We start from the raw sequence: 23,309 nt of genomic DNA on the forward strand, positions 1-23,309 counted from the left end.
TCCCTCTCTCTCTGCCCCTCCCCCGTTCATGCTCTGTCTCTCTCTGTCCCAAAAATAAATAAACGTTGAAAAAAAAAATTAAAAAAAAAAAAAAGAAAACTATGTTGCAATAATAACCTGTTTTCAGGCTTACTGATCTTTATTATTCTTAAACTTTAAAAAATTTAATTTTTAATTACACAACAAAATGAATGCATTCAGTTTTGAAAACTTTAAATATAATAGATAAAGCTAAAATCCTTTTTGTAGAGACTCCTTTACCTGTTTTCTTCTCTTCCAAAAAATCCCAGCCTCAGACTGTTATGAGTTTGGTGCTTATGTTTGCAGTTGTGTTACTTTGTTATTGAGTGATATACTTTTTAGATCTATTCGCATTGAAACACTTAGATCTTGTTAGTTTCTTTCAATTGTTACACAATATTCCATCAAATGGAATATTGCATATTTATTCACATTACTCTATTGATGAACATGTATTTTTCTTTCAGTTTTTCATTATTATGAATGACATTGCAATTAATATGCTTGTAAATGTCTCCTTATGTTCCAGTGATGATTTTTTTAAGGAAAAAGTTCTAACATAGGATTTTTGGGGTTATGAGGTATGAGCATTTTGAGTTAATATACTGTCAAATTATCCTCCAAAGTGGCTGTATTCATTCCTGCTTCTACCAGTAGTGTATAAGAATACTGATTGCCCCCAAATCTTTTCAACACTTGATTTTGTCAAACATTTAAAATTATTGCTAATTTGGTGAATGTGAACTAGTATCTCATTATTTTAATTTGTATTTCACTGATTACTACTGAGTTGATTATCTTTTCATATATACATTGACCATTCAAGTTTCTTCCTCTGTGAATTACCTGCTCATCTCCTTTGCTCATTTTTCTCTTGCTCTGCTTTTCTTTTGTCTTTTTTCTTTCTTCTTCTTTTTTTTAATCGTTCAAAAATTTTTAAATGTTTTATTGTTTAATTTTGAGAGAGAGAAACAAAGTGCAAGTGGAACAGGGGCAGAGAGAGAGGGACACACAGAATCCAAAGCAGGCTCCAGGCTCTGGGCTTTCAGCACAGAACCCTATGCGGGGCTCAAACTCAAGAAACTTGAGATCATGACCTGAGCCAAAGTTGGATGCTTAACCTACTGAGCCACCCAGGCTTCCCTGGGCTGCTTTTCAGTGTAAATTTTCAAATTCTTATAGGATTGTTAGAATTCTTTATATTTTTCCAGTTATTAATTTTACATTATTTAGGTTGCAAACTATTTTATCCATGCCTATTGATTATTGCAGTTTCTTTTGAATATGTGGATTGGTATCTTTCATCATCTCTGGAAAATTATCATTTATCTCTTCAAATATTGTCTTTGTTACACAACTCTTTTCTACTTTTCCTATCAAATTAATCTTTGATCTTCTCTATCTTCTTTTGTTTTTTCACTCATATTATTTTTATTTGCTGTATTTTTCTTTCTCTCTATGCTACATTTTGGGTGACTTATTATGGTCTGTTTTCCAGTTTAGTAATTCTCTCTTTTGCTTTGTTCAGTTTGTTGCTAAAAACACCTAATTCAGTTTTTAAAATTAGATAGTCTATTTCATTGTTTTTTTTTCATATCTTGTAGGTTGCATTATATAATTTCTACTTCCTTCCAGATATTTTTAATCTTGACCTTATTTCTTTAACCTTTGCAAGCTTGTTTGTTATGTAATCTGTGTCTGATTATTCCAATATGTGACATTTTTGTGGATCTCTTTTTGCTGGCTGTTTGTGTTTCTGTTCTCACTCATGGTATCGTGTTGCCTTGTGGGCTTGCTTATTTTTGATTATATACTACCAATTGTCCTTGAAAAATTATTTGTGGGGACTCCCTAGGGCATAGGGTAATGTTTTCTCCTCTAGTTAAGATTTGCATTTATGCCTGTCAGATTCCCAGAGGCATAAACAGTGCAGAACCACTTTAAACTAAATTTACAGCTTGTGGTTTCCTGGACCACCCCATTGATGTAAGTTAGGGCTGAAAATCTATGCAAGAGATCGTTTGTGGTTACCATTTTTAAGAAGCAGGTTTTTCTTATTCTATTTTCCCCCCTCTGTTTTGCTCAGCATGAAATCCCACCCTCCTCAAGTTCCCTGCATGTGGGTTGTGGTTAGGAAGGTGCATTTACTTACTTCAGAGTTTTATTTAATGTGCTTATCTCATCTATGGTTCCTCACAGCTGGTGATGTCTGGACTTTGACTCATGTACTCCATGCCTCTTTGTGTTATCTAAATTGCAGCCCATCTTATCTGGATCAGCAGATGTCCTCGGGAGGGAAAAAGCAGCTTTGTGGCAACTTATTTTCTAGATATTTACTTTCTTCTAGAGTTTGCCTTGGCATTTCATCCTATCCTTTGAATTGTTTGATGGTTTTAAGAAAATGATTTTAGCAATTAGAATTGGTATGAATAAACTACCTTCCATTTCTGAAATTGGACATTGTAGGAAATCTTTTAAATTTACCTAATTGCTCACAGAATTCTTTCTTTTTCCTTAAAATTTAAAAATATCACCAGGATGTTTTAAGGTGACAACTTATGAAAGTTTATTCTTCCTGGTACAAAGTAACTCATTTTGTTTTGCTGATTTTCAGGATTTTTTTTTCCCCAGGGAAATAAAATCTTCATTTTACTGTATCTTTATTTATCACTGTTGTTTCATTTCTTCCAATCATTGCTTTAGAAACTGAGTCCCTCATGCCTATCATTTTCATTTTTTGGTTCCTTTATATTGTAGGACAGTTTGTCAAGCTTGTCTACCACATAAGTGATTTTTCCTCCCTGTAGTGTTGTTACTATTTTAATTTCTACTTCTAGTCATGTATAAGATATTTATGACATTATTTACTTCTTTATAGCTTTAAATTTTTTTTGCACTTTTCTTTTGCCTTAATATTTAGTTATTTTCAAGTCATGTTTCTTTACATAAATGATGATTTTTGTAACTTTATTGGGTATTATGTCCTAGTATAAATCTTTTATAAAAATAGTTTTATCTTTATTTTTTTATGTTTATTTATTTGTTTTGAGAGAGAGAGAGAGCAGGGAAGGGGTAGAAAGAGAGGGAGAGAGAGCAACCCAAGCAGACTCCACACTGTCAGCCCAGAGTCCTATGTGGGGCTCAGTCTTAACAACTGTGAGATCATGACCTGAGCTGAAATCAAGAGTCAGACACTTAACTGACTGAGTCACCCAGGAGCCCCAGTTTTATCTTGATTATTAATCACAGCATTTGTATCTTTCCTTGTTGAAGAATCTTTGTTTTGGTCTATTGTGATTTTATTTATTCATTTTCAAAAGTTTTTATCATCATTTTAAAAAACTAAGATAACAATGACATTTAAATGGTGAATTCCATTGAAAAGAGTTAACCAAGGAAATGAAATGTAAGCATCTACCATACAATAAAAGCTAAAACAGTTGAACTGTAACATTTAATCATGTAAACAGGGGCACCTGGGTAGCTAGCTCAGCTGGTTAAGCATCAGACTCTTGACCTTGGCTCAGGTCATGATCTCATGGTTTTTGGGATGGAGCACGGTCTCAGGCTCTGTGTTGGCAGCATGGAACCTGCTTGGGATTCCTTCTCTCAACCTCTTTCTCTGCCCCTCCCCTGCTCATGCTCTCCACCCACCCCCCAAATAAATAAACATCAAAAAATTTAAACATGCAAACAATTATTTTTTTTAACATAAAGGTAAGGAAGAAGATACTTAAGTCTTATTTATACACAGGCATTTTTAGTAGTATATAAATGTGAGAAATCATCTGGGTTTCAAAAGAAGATAGAAGTGGAAATTTCTAAGGTAAACCTTAGGAATGTGAATGCTTAGATGTTTTCTGTTCCTCTAATTCCTTCTTATTTATTAAAAGAAGTAGAGAAATGAGTATAAATGAGCATTGAGACAACTTGTGGATATATCTGTTGACACCACTTGTAAGAAATATTTGTTCTGGGGACGCCTGGTTGGTTCAATTTGTTGAATGTCCGACACTGGGTTTTTGCTCAGGTCATGATTCCAGGATCGTGGGATTGAGCTCTGAGTCAGGCTCTATGCTGGTTGTGGAGCTGCTCAAGATTCTGTCTCTCTCCCTCTGTCCCTCTGCCCTGCTTACGTGTGCTCTCTCTCTTTCTCAAAAAACAAAACAAAAGGTAAATTTATTCTGAAAGTCCTTGTCCAGTCAATAGAAAAATACATTCAGAAAACCATTTTAGAACTCAAGTGCAAAGTTTCTATTCTGGAGAAGCTCAGAGTCTAGTTGGGGACTGATCGGTATAAACATTAAATAAATATTTACAATGTGATATTCTCTCTCTCTTTTCCCCTCCCCAGCCAGTAGATGTAAAAATGATTTATACAAATGATACATATAATTATAATAGTATAATATGATAATTATATACTTGTATATATAATTTATTTGTATATATCATATACCTTGGGATATACAGGGAAAATGAAGCATCTGTGTATACAAACTGAAGTTGGCAACAAAGATAACATTTGTGTGAAATATTTTACCCTTTTAGTTTCCTCTGGAACCCAGAAGCCATTGGATTCCTGAAATTTTAAACCTGAACTCAGATATGCCAGTAATTGCATATCAAATGCCCACTAGTAGCTAAGCATCTGCTATACAATAGCATACAAAAATCTGGAAGGTGATAAAAATGGTGCAAATAGGTTCCCCATTTCTTTTCCAAGAAAAACCTCCTAATGGGCTGTTGATGATCTAATCAGGTCAAGTGCTCTCTGAGTTGCCCTCTTTATACAGAGTCAGCAAGCATAACATTTTGTTAACCTATTGACACAGAGGAAATTTGTTTTCCATCTGACCTTTTACAGTAACTACTCAAAATTACTTTCTCTTCAACTAACAAAGTTAATGAATAAATTATCCAGCTGTAACACTTATAGACAGGAGCGTTTACAATTTTTATTTTTATTCCTGATCATTTGGTTTTTGCTTTAGCCATTGCTTTTTTCCCTAGGAAAAAGTTTTAATTTTTACTGAAAATTTGCAGCTGTGGTTTAGAGAGTAATACTCTTGAACTGTTTGGAACCAATCACATATTCACAAAGTAATTTGTTACTTTGCAGATATTACAATTATAGATGTTGAAATGGTCCCACAATAATTTTATGATGCATAGAAATGCTATTAAGAATTTGTAACCATTTGTATAAGATAGAATAAAAGTTTGACTTTGGGCTACATATAAACAAAGAGCTTCCTAAGGAAATAGTTATTAAAAATACATGGGGCATTTTAAACCTGAGAATAAACTCTTTTCCAAAATGGAAAAATAAATTATGGGTCTTTGCTCTCATTCTTTATTAAATCTCAATTCTCAAAATTCACCAAAATTTTGTTAAATGTATTCATTCAAATTACTAAAGTTTTTTTTTTTTAAATGATAACACTTAATTTTGAATTGTTCTCAAGTCTAGCCTTTTAACTGTTTCCAACTGACCTTTCCCTAAATAGGTCCAAATTGGAAGTTTACTCTAGTAAGTTTGTTTTTAATGATTTACTATATTCATTATAGCTACAAAGATGGGCATCCAATTCAGTTCCAAAGGTAAGCCTGCCTTCAGTTGTTGGACAAATTTTAAATACTTCTTAGAGAATGAGATTATATATATTTTCTCTGCAGACTATTCTAACATTTACTGTCCTATGAATATTATTTAAGCATCATTAGATCCACTTACCTCTCACAATTTTCAGAGAAGAATTGAAGCTTGCTCATATTTCATTTATCATGAATAAGCACACAGACTGTTATTTTAACATTTGCCGTTAGCATAAACATATAGCAATATTATTTTACACTTGTTAGAAAATTTCTGTAGACTTGAAAGATCCAACAGCATTTTGGATTATCATCAGCAAATGGCCATTGTTTTTTTTTTTTTTTTTTCTTGTTTTGCTTTTTTTGGGGAAGCTGTTCCTGGTCACTAAAAAGAGTATTGTTTTAATACAGTTTTTATTATTTTTAATTTTTTAATTGTGGTTAAAACACCACAACTCATTAACCTACATTTGGAAAATCACACATTATAAAAGAGCAGCATTTCTTTCAGATGAATATGCAAAGTGGGTTTTTATTCTTGCTGTGTTTGATTATCTACCTTGAACAGTCTTATAGTAGAACTAGTCAAAACATTATTAAATATTCTTATAATGGGGAAGTAACTCCTTTATGAAACAGAAAGTGATATTTAAGTGATAACAACTTTTGTTATTAAGTACTTTTACGTTTTTTCTCGAAATTTTAATTTAATTTTGGGGATGGTGAGTAAAGTCTCTTTTAATTATTTACAGACCCAAGCACCCAACAGTCATAATATCTCTGTTTCTTTTAAAGCAGAAAAACATAGGCCTTGCATGGAAACTCTTAAGAAATGTCAAAGAGCTGGGTCCTGTTGAAAAGGTTAGTAGTTATAGAAAAATATTTCAAAAACATAAATGCGGCAGTTTTAAACATGGTTTAGTGCCCAGAATAACTTGTTGGGCTTTTTTTTTTTTCATTTTTAACATAAATATCAACTGCCAGTGTGTAATTGAGTCACAAACACATTTGAATTCAGGAATTTTTATACTAAAATATTTCTCTGTGAACAAATCCCATCTCACCAAACAGAGAGATTTTGTTACTGTTTGTGTATTTTAAAAGCAAGAAAGCCTTGTATTACACAGTACTCCATTGGGTATTTTATATATCTGTGTACTTTTTTATTCCATTCCCCCTCTCATTTTTGTGTTCCTCAAAATATCTAGGACAGCATTTTTGCATGCTTGCATATACTTAAGAATATAGCTTAGTGGTTAAAAACTTGGGTTCTGTAGCTAGACTTCCTGGGTTCAAATCTTGTTCTGCAACCTTCAGCTGTTACCTTTGCAATTCACTCAAAGCTCCCATACCTCAATTTTTTCATCTATAAACAGGAGTTGCATTAAATGTCTGTGAATTAAGTGAAATAACACACATAAAGCACTTAAAATAGTGACTGGCACATAGTAAATTCTTAATAAGTGTTAGCTATTATTTTTAACAAGAATTTATCAAGCACCTATTACACCAATATTGTGCTATAAATGCTGTAGGTACCACAATGAACCAGACAGGCATATTTATTACTCAGGTAATACACAGGTCATCATAATACAGTACAAAAACTACTATGATGGAATTGTGTAGGGTGCTGCAGTTGCTTAACGGAAGACACCTTACACAGACTAAAAGAATCAGTAAAGTTTTTTTGGACCAAATTATGTCTAAGCCAGAAAGCTGAAGGATGGGTAGGAGCTGCCATGTGATAGTGAATGGGTTAGAGGAATAGAGTTTCAAGTGGACAGATTATCCAGAGGACCCATTATGAGAAAGTCACACAAGGGAAAAAGAGCATGGCACTTCTAAGGCCTTAAGGAGGCTTAGTTAAATATGCTATACAGTTTGGGGTGGGGGTGGTGCACAAAGTCATTTATTCTGAGTACAGGTCATCGAATCACGTAAGTCATCAAACAGACATAAGAGGAGAGTGTCATGTTCTGATTTTAGTTTTTTAAAGATCCTTCTTTATATATATTTAAATATATTTATATTTAATCATTTATATTTAATGCATAAATATATATATTTAAGATATATATTTATATTTTTCTCCCTCAAAAATAAAATAAAACGTTAAAAAAAACAACTACAAACTTCCCTCTGAGCACTGCTTTAGCTGCCTCTTATAAGTTTTTGTATGCTGTCTTCAGTCTCAAGATATTTTATAATGTTGGGGATTACTATATACATTTGTAATTTATCAGATTCCATCTTTGATCCATAGGTTGGTGTTTAATGTCCACGTATTTATGAAGTTTGTGTTTCCAAATTTTCTGCTGTTATTGATTTCTCATTTTATTTTATTGTGATCAGAGAACATATTTTGCATTATTTCTGTCATTTTAAATGTACTGAGTTTTGTTTTATGGCCTGCTATATGACCTCTCCTGGAGAATGTTCTTTGTGCATTTGAGAAGACTGTGTATTTTGCTGCTGGTGCGTAGTGTGGTCTATATGCCTATTATGTAACTGGTTTACAGTGTTGTTCAAGTCTCCTATATCCTTGTGGCTTTTCTGTCTAGTTGCTCTATCCACAATTGAAAGTTGAGTATTTAAGTTTCCAACTATTATTGTTGAATTGTCTACTTTTGCCCTCACTTCTGTCAGTTTTTGTTTCATATATTTTGGTGCTCTGTTGTTAGGTACATATATGTTTATAATGGATGTATTTTCCTTATTGATTGATTTATTATAAAATGTTTTCATTCATTTCTGGTAACATTTTTTATTTTAAGATCTATTTGTATTGCTACTTTAACTTTCTTGTGGTTGCTTTTTGCATTCTTTCTTTATCCAAATTTTTACTTTGAGTTTATTTGTATTTTGAGTTTGAAGTATATGTCCTCTAGACAGCATATATCAGATCTCATTTTTTATCTAGTCTGGCAATCTCTGCCTTTTAATCAGATTATTTAAACCATTCAAATGTAATGTTATCATTGATATAGTTGGAATTATGTCTGCCATTTTACTTTTTGTTTTCTATATGTCTCATGTCTTTTTTGTTCTTCTATCCCTCTCTTATTGCTTTCTTTGGTATTAAGTGAATATTTTCCAATGTAGCATTTTATTTTCTTTAATGATTTTTTTCACTGTACTTTTTGAGTTATTTCCTTAGTGATTGCTCTAGGGATTACTATATATGTTATAATTTATCAGAATCAGCTTGAGATTTATACTAACTTAATTACAGTGAAATATAGAAATGTTATTTCTCTATACCTCTATTTCCTGCCTTCCTTTTATGTGGCATTATTGTTATGCACATTACATCTATAAATGTTACAAACCCAGCAACACATTGTTATAATTATTGCTCTATATACTTTTATGTTTTTTAAAGAAGCTGAGAAAAGAAACAACAGCAAGTATATATACTCTCATGTAAGAGAGAACAAGTACATTTTTGTGTAGTGTATATATATATATATATATATCTCAATATATTTTACATATCAATTTTATAGATCAATAAAAAGGCTACTATAACAAAAGATATATATATATGTATATATATAAATATATATGTATATATAAATATATATGTATATATATAAATATATATATGTATGTATATATATAAAAATATATATATGTATATGTATATATATCTTGTGTAGCCTTTTTATTGATCATTTCTGGTTCTCTTCATTTGTTTCCATGGATCTGAGTTACCACTGGGCATCATTTCCTTAGCCAAATACCATTGTACTCCCACTCATCTCCTTTGTTCTGTTATTGGGAAATCTATTACATTTCCATGTGTTATAGGCTCAACAATACATTGTACACATGTTTTTTGTTTTTTTTTTAATTTTTTTTTTAATTTTTTTTTTTCCAACGTTTATTTATTTTTGGGACAGAGAGAGACAGAGCATGAACGGGGGAGGGGCAGAGAGAGAGGGAGACACAGAATCGGAAACAGGCTCCAGGCTCTGAGCCATCAGCCCAGAGCCCGACGCGGGGCTCGAACTCACGGACCGTGAGATCGTGACCTGGCTGAAGTCGGACGCTTAACCGACTGCGCCACCCAGGCGCCCCACACATGTTGTTTTTAAAACCAGTTAAGAGAAGAATGGAGAAGAAATATGCTGTCTTTTATAATTACAGAGTTAGCTTTACTGGTGCTTTTTGTTTTTTTCATAGAGATTGGGATAATTGTCAGGAGCCACTTGCTTATAGCCTGCATTTCTTTTAGTACTTCTTATAAGGTGGGTCTGCTAGCAAATAACAAATACAAAATTCTGTTTTTATTTATTGAGAAATGTCTTTATTTTGCCTTATTTTTGTTTAATATGATACTTTGTTGATAGTTTGTTTTCCATGTGCACTTTGAATATGTTATCCCACTGCTTTCTAGCCTCAATAGATTCTGCTGAGAAGTTAGGTATGAATCTTACTGTAGTTCCCTTGCAAGTGATGAGTTATTTTTCATTTGCTGCTTTCAAAATTTTCTCTTAATTTTTGACTTTCAGCATTTCTACCAGTATGTATATGTTTGTGGATCTTTTTGTATTTATCCCACTTGGAGTTCATTGAACTTCTTGAACGTGTAGATCAATGTTTTCAATAAACTTGGGACTTTTTCAGCTACTATTTTTTTCAATATTTTTTTCTGCTTTTCTTTCTCTTTTGTTTTTTGGATTCTTCTGTTACATTTGTTTTGGTTTGTTCAATGGTGTTCCATATTTCTCTGAGGCTGTGTTTGTTTTTTCCATCCTCTCTCTATGTTCTTTGGATTGCAAAATCACTATTAATCTTTCTTTACATTTACTGATTCTTTCTTCCAATTCAAATCCTCTATTAAGCCCCTTTGATGAAATTTTTATTTTATTTATTGTGCTTTTCAAGACCAGAATTTTCATTTAAAAATAATTTGTATCTTCTTATTGATAGTTTCTCTTTCTTATGACAATGTTACCATGCCTTCCTTTACTTTGTAATCATAGTAATTAGTATTTTGAAAATATTTATAATGGTTATTTGGGTTCTTTTTTTTTTTTCAGGGTATGAGTCATTCCTGTTTCTTTGCTTATCTCATTTGTGTGTGTGTGTGTGTGTGTGTGTGTGTGTGTGTAAACTGAACATTTTAGATAATTTATTGTAACAATTCTGAGTACTAGTTCCCACCCTCTAGAGCTTATTATTATTTGCTTATTTGTTTATTGACTGACTGTATTATTTTAGTGAAGTCTGTTTCTTCCCCTGCAGTTTGAAGCCTCTGATGTTGCTCCTCATGGGGGAAACTTGGGTATGCCCACACTTCCTTTGGAAGACAACGGATGTGGCAGGGCTTTCTTTGTCTTTGTAAATTTCTCTGGTCACAGCCAGCTGTGATTGCTACCTGATTGCTCTATTGCTTTTGACAATGCCTTGGGACACAGATTGCCTTACAAACTGATCCAATAAAATTTGGTCTTTTTTGAAAAAATAGTTTCTGAGGTCAGTGTTTGATATATCTCCTGACACCACGAAGGACCCTCCCAGTTGTCTCTTTTCCTGTTTCTCTTCAGCAAACCCATCCCGCTTATAATTTAACCTGTATCTTCAGGGAATATCAATTTCATCCCAGTTGTCATTCACTACACCTTGATTGTTTTTGAGTATCTTTAGGCTTGAACTTTTTCATCCTCTGTTGAAAATAAAGTCAGTTCCTCTGGGGAGAGATTATGAGTCTGCTGTCTTATAGTCTGCTTCTCCCTTTGGGCAAAATCTCAGAGACACAGGTTTAGACCTGTGGCCAGGAACAATGGCACACTTCTCTGAGTGACACTCCCACTTTAGGAGCTAAGCACTTAAGTGGGGAGGGGCTGCAGCCCCAGGTCTCCTTGACTTTCCTCTTCTAGTGTGGGACCTCCACATTAAAAGCTAGGGAAAGGGCAACTGGGGTCCCAGTATTCTCAGTGGTCTTGAGGTAAAAACCTCCATGTCATGAATGGGGCCTGGACAGAAGAAGGGAGACCCCAGCTCTTAATCAGAGTTTGGAAAAGGTGGCAGATCTTTTATCTTCAAGGAGACATATCTATTTTCTGGCCTCAGAATCAAGGCAGAGTAGGCAGGACTGGTCTATAAAGTGAATAAGCTCTCTGGGGGGGTTCTTAGACTCAGGAAGTGGGATCTCTAGGGGACAGGTACTAAACTTTCTGCTAATCGGGGTAACTGTGTCTTAGTGTTACACTGGAGCTTCTATCTAGGATGACCAAGACTATCCCACTCTTCCTCCAATAGGTGCCTCTCTTTTAATAATCACAAGTAGATTATTGTTCACATCCCAAACTTGGAAGGGCAATGCCAGTTGTAAAAGGTTGCTCTATCCTCTTGATTTTCATAATTTCCTACCTGCTTACTACTAGCACCCTTGTATCTTAAGCTGGAAGACTGGCTGATATGCATATCTCCTTACCTATTTTCTAGTTTATTTCTATCTTTTATTTCATGCGGATTCCGATTGTGTTAAAATGAAATTCCTTGTCCTATTAGCTTGTCTCATTAAAAGATGTGGAGTTCAGAACTGTCATCCCATAGAGCTCTTCCCATCTATCCCTAATCCCTATTGAATAACACTGCAGAAAACGGTAGCAGTACTAATTGGGGAGGGAGTAAAACATGCCAGGTCGCCTTAGAAAGCAACTCTGAGTCAACCAAGACTCTCCAACTCAAGCTTCAGAGGGTAAAAACCTGGCTGGGTAGATGGGTTTGTTTTAGTATATTTTTGTTCACATGCTTCCGTAATTGTTTATAGATTTTACTTGCCATTTGGTTGGTAGAATTTTTCATACAATTCAGATCAGAGATGAATAGTGCTTGTTTCTAGGGCTATTGAAATTTTGCATTCCTCATTGGATTTTCATTAGTGTGTCTATGGTAGGGGAAGGGTGTGAAAAAAATTAGAGATTGCTAGTTTTCTACCATAATGACTATACAGTCTGTATTTGGTTACTCTTTTAAGGCAGAGATGATAATATTCCCCCAAAATTCTCAGGAGTATTTTTTGTTAAGTCTTTACTGTTTATTTATGTTTGAGAGAGGGAGAGAGAGAGAGAGAGAGAGACAGAGACAGAGACAGAGAGAGAGACAGAGAGAGACAGAGAGTAAGCAGGGGAGGGACAGGGAGAGGGGGAGACAGAATCTGAAGCAGGCTCCTGGCTCTGAGCTGTAAGCACAGAGCCTGACATGGGGCTCGAACTCATGGACCATGAGATCATGACCTGAGCTGAAGTGGGATACTTAACTGACTGAGCCACCCAGGTGCCCCTCAGGAGTCTTATAGTTGGGTTGAGTCATGTGGCTAATTATGGGTAGAAATGACACGTGTCACTTCTGAGAAATGAATGTCAGAAGAGGCCTCGTGAAAATCTCCAACTCTCTTATCTTTTCCCTGTTGAGCAAGAAGGCCATATGATAGTCTCCATTATATAATGGATTCCTGGAACAAAGGCCCCTTTGACCCAAGTGATGGGAGCTCCCTTTCATGTAGTGTGGGTCATAATAAAGTGTTTTTGTTTTTGTACAAGCCAATGAGACTTTTGGGGTAGTGTGTTACTGCAGTAACTTTTTCTGACTAAAATGTCTTCATTTAAAAACTTCATTTAAAAACTTCCATCAAGAAGTTGATGGCAAAATAAAAATCCAGATGGCCTGGTGACTTTACATTCAAAATTGAATATGTTGGATGTCTTTATTAATTGAAGAAATGAATGGAGATGGCAGACACTTTATTCTTAATGGGACAGGATAGTGGTTTCTAAACATGATCGCTGCTCTATGCTAGCCTTCTTTTTTAACAAATAGTTAAATAGTAGTGAGGTAAGTATGTTTATCAGAGTTTATTCTCCAAGTATACAAGGGCGTCTTGGCTTAAAATCATAGAATTCTTTTACTTGAAAATGTTTGAGTTATTCCTTTAACTTTACTGTCTAGTGGTTATTATTTATTGACATCTCCCTATTATGTCTAGTCAGTGTGTAATGAGAGATTGCATGGATAATCACAGGCATTAACCAAAATCTTTTTGCTCCTCTCTCATTTTATTTTTTCATTTACCTTTTGGTGTTTATTCTGCTTTTAGCACCTCAACCAGAAGACTGGAAGAGAAAAGAGAGGAAATTAAACTCTTTTCCTATATACTAATAGACTAATAGTTCTGATTTTTGAAGGGTACCTCAGGGTGTTGTTTCATATGTTTATGACTTTCAGGAATGTGTGTGTGTGTGTGTGTGTGTGTGAGAGAGAGAGAGAGAGAGAGAGAGAAAGAGAGAGAGAGAGAATGGATTAAATGTTAGTTTTAAAGTTATCCAAATTCTCTGATTCTAGAAATTTAGGGTTGACTGTATATGCATCAGAGTTGTGGTCCTTTACTGACTGAAAATTTCCTTCATATTAACAGAAAATTCTTTGTTTTCAAGTGGCATATTGACTTTCTGTGCTAATTTAAGACAACTTGAAAATGTTGCTAGGGGAATATCTTTTCTAAGACAAATTAAATGTGTGAGTTTACACCTGTGGCAAATAAAATACAATTACTTTTTCTTTTGGGGCGCCTGGGTGGCGCAGTCGATTGGGCGTCCGACTTCAGCCAGGTCACGATCTCGCGGTCCGTGAGTTCGAGCCCCGCGTCAGGCTCTGGGCTGATGGCTCGGAACCTGGAGCCTGTTTCCGATTCTGTGTCTCCCTCTCTCTCTGCCCCTCCCCCGTTCATGCTCTGTCTCTCTCTGTCCCAAAAATAAATAAACGTTGAAAAAAAAATTTTTTTAAATAAAATACAATTACTTTTTCTTTTGAACTTAGTTATAGTCAACTTTAAATATATTAGGCACCTGCCCCTCTTTTTTTTTTAAATGAAAGTTCATTCTTTTCAGTATGTGGTTTAAATCATGGAAGCATAGCTGTTTCTCAGCAATTCCTTCAAAACTTGGGGCTTCTGTATTTAAAGGGATTCTAGAGGCCAATCCAGGGATTATGGTATAGACAGTATCCCTATACTAATTCAGGATTTTTCTTATTCAGCGAGACTGAGATGGAAGATGGTACATTCCATGTAATAAAGGTGAATATAAAATTTTATTCATTTATCTTTAAAAAGTCTATGGAAAAAGTTTATCTGTGAAAGGTATAAAATGAATTCAATGAAAAAAAAAAGAACTTGAATGGATGAATCTCAATAGCATAATGTTGAATGAAACAGGAATATAGAGATTATGGTTCCATTTATAAAATATTTTTATTATTATTACTTTTAATGCTTATTTATTTTTGAGAGAGAGAGAGACAGAGTGTGAGCAGAGGAGGGGCAGAGAGGGAGGGAGACACAAAAACTGAAACAGGCTCCAGGCTCTGAGCTGTCAGCACAGAGCCATGCAGGGCTAAAACCCACAAACTGTAAGTTCATGACCTGAGCCGAAATCTGGTGCTTAACTGACTGAGCCACCCAGGCGCCCCTATAAAATATTTTTTGAAACAAAATTGGACAATATATCGTTTAGTGATACATGGTTGGTAAAAGAATGATGAGAAAAACACGGAAATGATGAACACAAAATATAGACTAGTGGTTACTTTGGGTAAGTGGCAAGAGGGCTGCAGTTAGATGTATATGAAGGCTTGTATACCACTTTTAATTCCATGTTTCTAAAGTTGAGTGGCGGATACATGGATGCTCATTTTCATTCTAGTTTTTAAATTTTTACATATGTTTTCTCCACTCTTTTGGAACTATGCTATATTTTAACCACAAAATAAAAGTGACAGTGAGTTTAATATGCATTGATATGATTTACTCAAAAAAGTTAGTTGTTCTTGTACATGGTATTATAAGAAGTTTGGAATTGACAAAATTGAGGCTATTGCTTTATCTAGTCTGATCATCAGATTCTTTAGTATGTTGTTCAATTCTATGCATCACATTTTAAGAGCGATATAGATAAATTAGAGTGTCTCCAGTGAACAGTGATGAGGCTGGTGATGATTCTTAACTCTGCCACATGTGTGATAATTGAATAAAGAACCAAGAAGAACACAATGGAAGAAGAGAAGAAAATGGTCTATTGGGACATGTCCATATATTTGAAAGGAAGGCACGAGAATGAGAACTTCATACTACATACTTCAAAGCATAGAATTAAAATTAATAGGTGGATAATATTAAGAAATAGGTTTTGTCTTAATACAACCAAGAATTTTCTAATAATTATATTTATCCAACGAGTTTCCTTGAGAAATAGTGAGTTTCCCACTGGTGGAGGTGTTCTGGCACAGACTGGATGACCTGCTGATGAAATATTATCAGGAGGTGGCCCTCAAAATCCCTCTGGACTCTAAGATTCTTAGAAGGTTTCCAGAAGTCTTTAGTCAACCTATAGTTGATATTCAGTGTCTCCTACTTGAGTGACATCATAGCTTAGTGACTAAGAGCACAGACTCTGGAACCAGATTTCTGGTTGAATCCTGGCTTTGCCAATTAGCACCTGTGTAATCCAGAAAGAACCTTAAGAGGATAATCTATCCCCTTTTCTTACTCTTGGACTTAGGTACCTTGTCTGTCAAGTGACCTGGTCTTCGAGGTACAGCTGCAACATCTGTCCCACTATTATATGGCTCATCCAGTCATAACTATTAGGAGGTAGACTATTAAAACTTAATGGTGGTGAGCTAGGAGTCTGTCTTTTGCAGTTTATATGCAGTAGTGGAAGGGGCTAATCTATCTCAATCAAAAAGTACCTGTTTACATTGGAAGCTTAAATTTTAGATGCCATGTCCTGCCTTTGAAAGAGCAACTTTCAGGAAAAGGGATGTTAAGCTGATATTCTGGAGGCCATAGTATATTTTCTGGTCATACATAGAAGGCAATTATTAGATTCAGGTTTTCTAAAAAATTGTGGTAAGGGGCGCCTGGGTGGCGCAGTCGGTTGGGCGTCCGACTTCACCCAGGTCACGATCTCGCGGTCCGTGAGTTCGAGCCCCGCGTCGGGCTCTGGGCTGATGGCTCGGAGCCTGGAGCCTGTTTCCAATTCTGTGTCTCCCTCTCTCTCTGCCCCTCCCCCGTTCATGCTCTGTCTCTCTCTGTCCCAAGGGTAAATAAACGTTGAAAAAAAAAAATTTAAAAAAAAAAAAAAATTGTGGTAATAGAAGAAACACGAAGTGACAATTACTACATTTAGGGGTTTTTTAAAGTTTTTATTTTTATTTTTATTTATTTTGAGAGAAAGAAAGAGCATGAGTAGGGGGAGGACAAAGAGAGAGAGGAAGAGAGAATCCCAAGCAATGCAAAGTCCCACATGGGGCTGAACTCATGAACCTTGAGATCATGACCCGAGCCAAAGTTAGACACTTAATCAACTGAGCCACCCAGGTGCCCCTAAATTCAGGTTTTTAATGGGACAAAAGAAAAAAAAGGAAAGGAAATGAGGACAGATAAAAGGAAGTTATTTCTTTTTATACTTGATTTACATGAGTACATCTCCTACCAATGATTAGTTGTAGTTGAGAAGGGATCGGAGACAGCAAAATGCAAACCCATGGGGAATAGAGTATATAGAATATATCTAGGCAGTGGTGAGACTTGGACCTGGAGTTATTATCTAACATCCATCCACATGAGCCTTGAGAAATATGCTCTGGATATTGGAGCATGGAGCCATACCTATTCTATAAATTCTCATGAATGGTCTGAGTATTGTGCTACCTCTGTACAAAGAAGAGAAAAGGCAGAGAGTTGTTAGCTCTGAGTGGTTCTGGGTGACTCTAGAGATAGCATGAGTGTGCTTATCAGAGCTTTGTGGGTTTGGTATAACTTAGTATATCAGTCAGGATAGGCTGGGTAATGTTGCTGTAACAAAGCACTACCAAATCTTGATGACTTACAACCTCAGAGATATATTTTTTTTCTTATACAAAATGCTTTCTCTGGCCTCTGTTCCCCCTCCTTCACAATCCATTAGGGGTGGAGGAGTAGGCTTTCTATGTTTTCCTGTCTTGTTGGCACTTCCTTTGAGTCACAATAATCTCCTTGATGCGGTGAGGGGGAGGGTGGAATTCTCTGGGCATATAACAGTTAAATGACTGTCAAGCAACAAGAGTAATAGAAAAACAACAAAAAAGAACACTGGTTTAATATTTGCAAAATATCAACTCCATTAAATTTGAACAAGGCTGAAATTTTATAAATATAAATATGAAAGTTTTTAGAAAAAATGCTGATTAATTGGATATAGAGAGAAATAAAGGCTGATTGCTGAAGTTGTGGCGTATCTAGCCAGTTGGTGGATGGTAATACCATTCAATGAAATGAGCGTGGCTGAGAGATACATAAGGATTTGAGGGAGAAAGCCAAGAGTTCTGTTAATACATTTTGGCTGAAGAAGGTACAATTATGGGTAGTTATTTTTTTATCCTTTTTTTTAGTCTGGAGAATTTTTTTTAAGTTTATTTATTTTGGTGGGGGAGAGGAAGAAAGAGAGGGTGAGAGAGAATCCCAAGCAGTCTCCACACTGTCAGCACAGAGCCTGATATGGGGCTTGATCTCAGGAACCATGAGATCATGACCTGAGCCAAGATCAAGAGTCAGACGCTTAACCTATTGAGCTACCCAGGCACCCTGGTCTTTTTAAAGGATGCTTTAATAGTAAAAATAATTTAATGACCAAAGAAAATATGTGGGTAAAATTCTGAATTCTGCATCTGGGACATCTGCTGGTTTTAAGGCTCCATTCCAGCCTGGGTTGGACCCAGTCTGAGAAGGAGGAATGTTGCTGGAGGAGCCTAAGATGAGCTTCCTGTGGTTTTCTAGATGCTTCTTGCTGAGTGGAAAGGAAGGATTTACGGCTCAGGTTGCCAGGATAGTGCTAAATACCTCCATTTGTTGCAGGGTGGCTTGATGGATGCTTTTGAAAATTTTTTTAATGTTTCTCAGCTTGGAAATTGTTCCCAATTTCCATCTTTTTCATGGGAATTTATTGAACATAAGTAAGTTAAATGTTTTTCTCATTAACTAGAGGACTTAATCATGTACCATGACAAAAGAAAGAAAGACAGAAAAGATTCACAATTCCCAAGAGTGGGCAGTTCCTTTGAAGGGGTAGATTATTCATGGAAGCTGTTTGTTTGGTCTGGGTTTTCTCTGAGTTTATTGTTCTCCTAACTTTGGGGTTCAGTTGATACCTTGAGTATTTTTTTTTTTTAATTTTTTTTTTCCAACATTTATTTATTTTTGGAACAGAGAGAGACAGAGCATGAACGGGGGAGGGGCATTGAGAGAGGGAGACACAGAATCGGAAACAGGCTCCAGGCTCTGAGCCATCAGTCCAGAGCCCGACGCGGGGCTCGAACTCACGGATCGCGAGATCGTGACCTGGCTGAAGTCGGACGCTTAACCGACTGCGCCACCCAGGCGCCCCACCTTGAGTATTTTTGACTACCTTCCTCAACCTGTCACTCTTTCTAGAGCTTGTGCTCTGAATACAGGGATATCCAAGGGGCTCGTGTGACCTCCAACAAGTGCCTTTTGCCTCTCGACTCCTTTTTAGAAAGGTAAATTCTCTAACAAGGGAAAATGACATTATATAAGGATAGCCTGTGTACAATGTAGGCCAACCCAGTTAACTCAAGTCATGGTGATTCATGCTTTGTTGTTTGTTTGTTTCAACTGTTGCTGTTGAAAGCTCTTACAGAAGAATTTAGTTATTTTCCTACTTTAGTAAATAGATTGGTGTTTTCTATGGCAAATGATAATTGTGCTTGTGTTACAATGTAAATATGTAAACCGTAGGCAATAAAGAGTGATAGGACATACACAATACAATTTTTAGATGTCTCTTCCATAAACTATTAATTTCTTTATTCCTAAATGCTTCTTATATATTGGTATTTAATTGGATTATTAAAATTTTTTTTTCACATTTATTTATTTTTGAGTGACAGAGAACAAGTGGTGGTGGGCAGAGAGAATGAGACACAGAATCTGAAGCAGTCTCTAGGTCCTGAGCTGTCAGCACAAAGCCTGATGCGGGGCTTGAACTCCCAAACCGTGAGATCATGACCTGAGCTGAAGTCAGACCCTTAACCGACTGAGACACCCAGGTGCCCTTCAATGGGGTTATTTTTACGAAGGCTAGGGAATGTTAAGATCAAGTGCCTGAACTTGCTTATAAACTAGAAGGAAAGAAGACATGCAGTTGGGAAAATAGTTACCAATACCTGGCAAAATATGACAAATGCTATGTGAGTCAAGCAGAAAGAAAAGGCTATAGGAGTTCAGTAAGGGTATATAGTCCCTATGCACAGCATGACCTGAGGAAGCTTCTTGGAAGAAATGGAATTAGAGTTGAGATTTGAAGTCTGGATTAGTGGAATGGACAGTGGGGAGGAAGTTTTCAGGGAGGGAAGAAAAAAAGACATTGAGATGAAAAAGTATAATACATGTTTGAGTGGGTCAGGGCAGCATTGAATGAACAGGCCAATTCGTTTGGAGCAGAAACCATCCCACCCCCACCACTAATCCTGTTAATTGAAGGGTTCATTGAGTTGAAGTAAAGTCTGGTTCCTTACCCTTCTAAATTTGAATCAGTTTCCTTATTTGTAAAATGGAGTTAATCATACTGAACAGCCATGGATGCTATAAGGCTTAAATGAGATAGAAAACTAAAAGGAAGGTACTAAGTTGGGTTTCTCACACTGTATCATCCCTCTTCACTCAGGTCCTTGAGTTCAGCTTAATTCCAGTGCCATTATACCATAAAGAAATCTCTTACTCCCTCTTATAGATCATTTTAATTCTACTATTATTACATTTATTTAGACCAGTTTCTAGTCATTTTCTGGTTTAGGAGAATTTTCTTGGCATAAGCCATCTGTATGTGAAAGGATACCAATGTCACATTTAAGAGGTTTGAATAAACAATTCATCACTAACTAGTGCAGGGTGGCTAGAGCATAGCAAGCTAAAAGGGAGTAGTTGGAGATAAGAAAGCATTCTTTTCTTTTTGTAGTTAAATCAACATCTTCCATGACATAAATTTCGGTGTAAACAATAAGCAAAATATATGCCACTGCTCTAAGGAATTTAATTTAAAACTGACTGCTGTTACATTTGATCCATACAGGAAGATGACTCAAGTCTGGGAAGAAGAAGCACTGTACTATGTCTAATCTCCATGCCATATTAGAATGTTTACACCAGCTTGAGTGGTTGTGATGGGGTCGTCTACATAATTTGGTTCTTGTCCTTGTGACTCACTGTTTCTGCTGTGGGGTTAACTCCCTGCAGTGGAAAAGAGAGGAATTACTTGCCAGACCATATGGAGTAGAAAACAGCAGATTGACTGAGGTTTTAGTAGAAACAGAGAGTATATAAACTTAAGCCTCCCGGAGGATAACCTTGGAAAACTTCTAAATAGCATCCTCATAGAGGTGTCTAATTTTCAAGATCTATCTTGAAACCTTAAGATTCCAAAGTTAGTATATGGAAAAAAATTGAGAGAGGATAAATGCTACAAGGTATGCAATTTCATTGCCTTTGCTGAAGTTTCCACTTTGGAGAATCTAGAAAAAAGAATGCCTTCCTTTGATTTGCTGTAATTCTGCCTTGGCTAGGGGCTATGACCATGACCATGTATGTATAGGAGATTTTTGGACTTCAGCTCTGTAAACTTGAGTTTCTGTGGCCCAACATAGAAGCTAACATTAAGGAGTGTGAATGAGCCAATGAAACTGGAAAACTGGAAATGCATGTTTCCACGTGGGATTAGTGAATACTCTTCCTGGTTTCTGACCCCTACTAGCCATGGATTTGTTGACTAATGGTGGCCTTAAATCCACAGTGCACCTGGATTATACTTAGAACTGTTATAGAAAAATGTAGCTTCTTTCTCTCACTCATTCGTCATAATTATTGAGCAACTTCTGTGTACCAGCTGTGTGTTAAATGATAGGGATAGAAAAATTAACAGGATACCATCTTGTGGGAATTAATAGTTTAATGGAGAGAAGTGTATGTAAATAGTTATAGAGCAATGTGATAAGTGTTATGTAAAGGAATTTATAGTGAGCTATGTTAGCAAAGAAGAGAAAGCATTTAAATCTGCTGATGTTTGGAGGGACAGGTCAGAGAAGTCTCTGTAGAGGAGCTAACCCTATAGTAGGTCTTGTAGGATGAGTAGGGGGAGGCAAGTTCTGAAGGCAAAGGGAAGAGTATGGGCCCATGGGTATGGGTTGGAGGAGAATGATGCAAGTTAAATTATTAAATACCCTAGCCCTCACTTCTTTTAATTCCTGTAGGATAAATAAACCAATTCTAAATGAGGCAGAAATATCATCAGAGAGATCTTCATTTCTAAAAAATGTTCATTTCAAAAAAGTGTTCTAAAAAAATGTTTATTTACTTTTGAGGGAGACAGAGGGAGGGGAGAAAGTGAGCAGGGTAGGGGCAGAGAGAAAGGGAGAGAGAGAGAATCCCAAGCAGACTCCATGCTGTCAGCACAGAGCCCCATGCAGGGCTCCAACCCATGAACTGCGAGATCATGACCTAAGCTGAAATCAGGAGTGGGATGCTTAACTGACTGAGCCACCCAGGCGCTCCATCGGAGAGATCTTCAAATTAATTGGCTGATAGGCCCCAAAAGTTAAAGAAGAGGGATGAGAAAGGAGAAACGGACTTTAAATTAGAACACAAATGAGCAAAAGTAGGAGTTAGGGAATCCTGACAAAAAACCTGGCATACTTGGAAGAGTTGAACAGACTTATAAGGGGACTATTTCAGGTCCAAGTTCAGGGAACCAACAAAGGATAGTGAGATAGTAGATAGTGACTAGCAACAGCAGGAAGCTGTTACTACTTTGGGGCCTGAATGGGCAAGGGGAGGAAATGGTGTTATTGCAGCCCAGTGAAAGCTAAAGCCATGAAGGAGGAGACACAGGGATTCAAGACCAGTTGCTGTGGAGAAACACAGCTTCCGTCAAAATGATTGAGAGGCAAGGAGGGAGTAGGGAATGAATACCTCAAATTCAGCTTCCTCTACCCTTTGATATTGGCCAAATCGATGGCAGCCAGAGGACAAGGGAGCCCTGATGACAAATTCTGTAAGAGATCAGCCCTTAGGTTGCTTCCAAGCCCCCAATACCAGTGTATGTGATAATTTATATAATAATATATAATAATAAAGTTGTCCCAATGACACATCATTAGATCCCATTTCCCCTGGCTGGAACCAGGCTATGAGTTCTCAGACTCCTACAGTACACTCTCTGTTGCTGCTATTAAAGCCTTAAACTCATTATTCTTCAGAGTCTAACTACTACATGTCAATGTCCCCATTAGTTTGTTATATCTTATAGAGAATGCTTGTGTGGTACCATCCAGAGACCCAGCTCCTCTTTATATTTGAATTTCAGCAGTTCGGTTATCTTTCTTTTTTTAAAAAAGTTTTTATTTATTTAAGTAATCCATACACTCAATGTGGGGCTCGCATTCATGACCCTGAGATCAAAAGTCTCACACTCTTCTGACTGAGCCAGCCAGGTGCCCCCTGAATTTCAGCAGTTTGACTACTGTTTTCATAGCTGTAGTTTTTTATTTGTATTTATCTTGTTGAAGTTTTCTGGGATTCTTTGATTTTGTTTCTTTTTTTGTTTTTGTTTTTGTTTTGTTTTTTGCCTTAA

Source organism: Leopardus geoffroyi, chromosome B4 (genome assembly GCF_018350155.1).
Source record: "Leopardus geoffroyi isolate Oge1 chromosome B4, O.geoffroyi_Oge1_pat1.0, whole genome shotgun sequence".
Lineage (NCBI taxonomy): Eukaryota > Metazoa > Chordata > Mammalia > Carnivora > Felidae > Leopardus > Leopardus geoffroyi.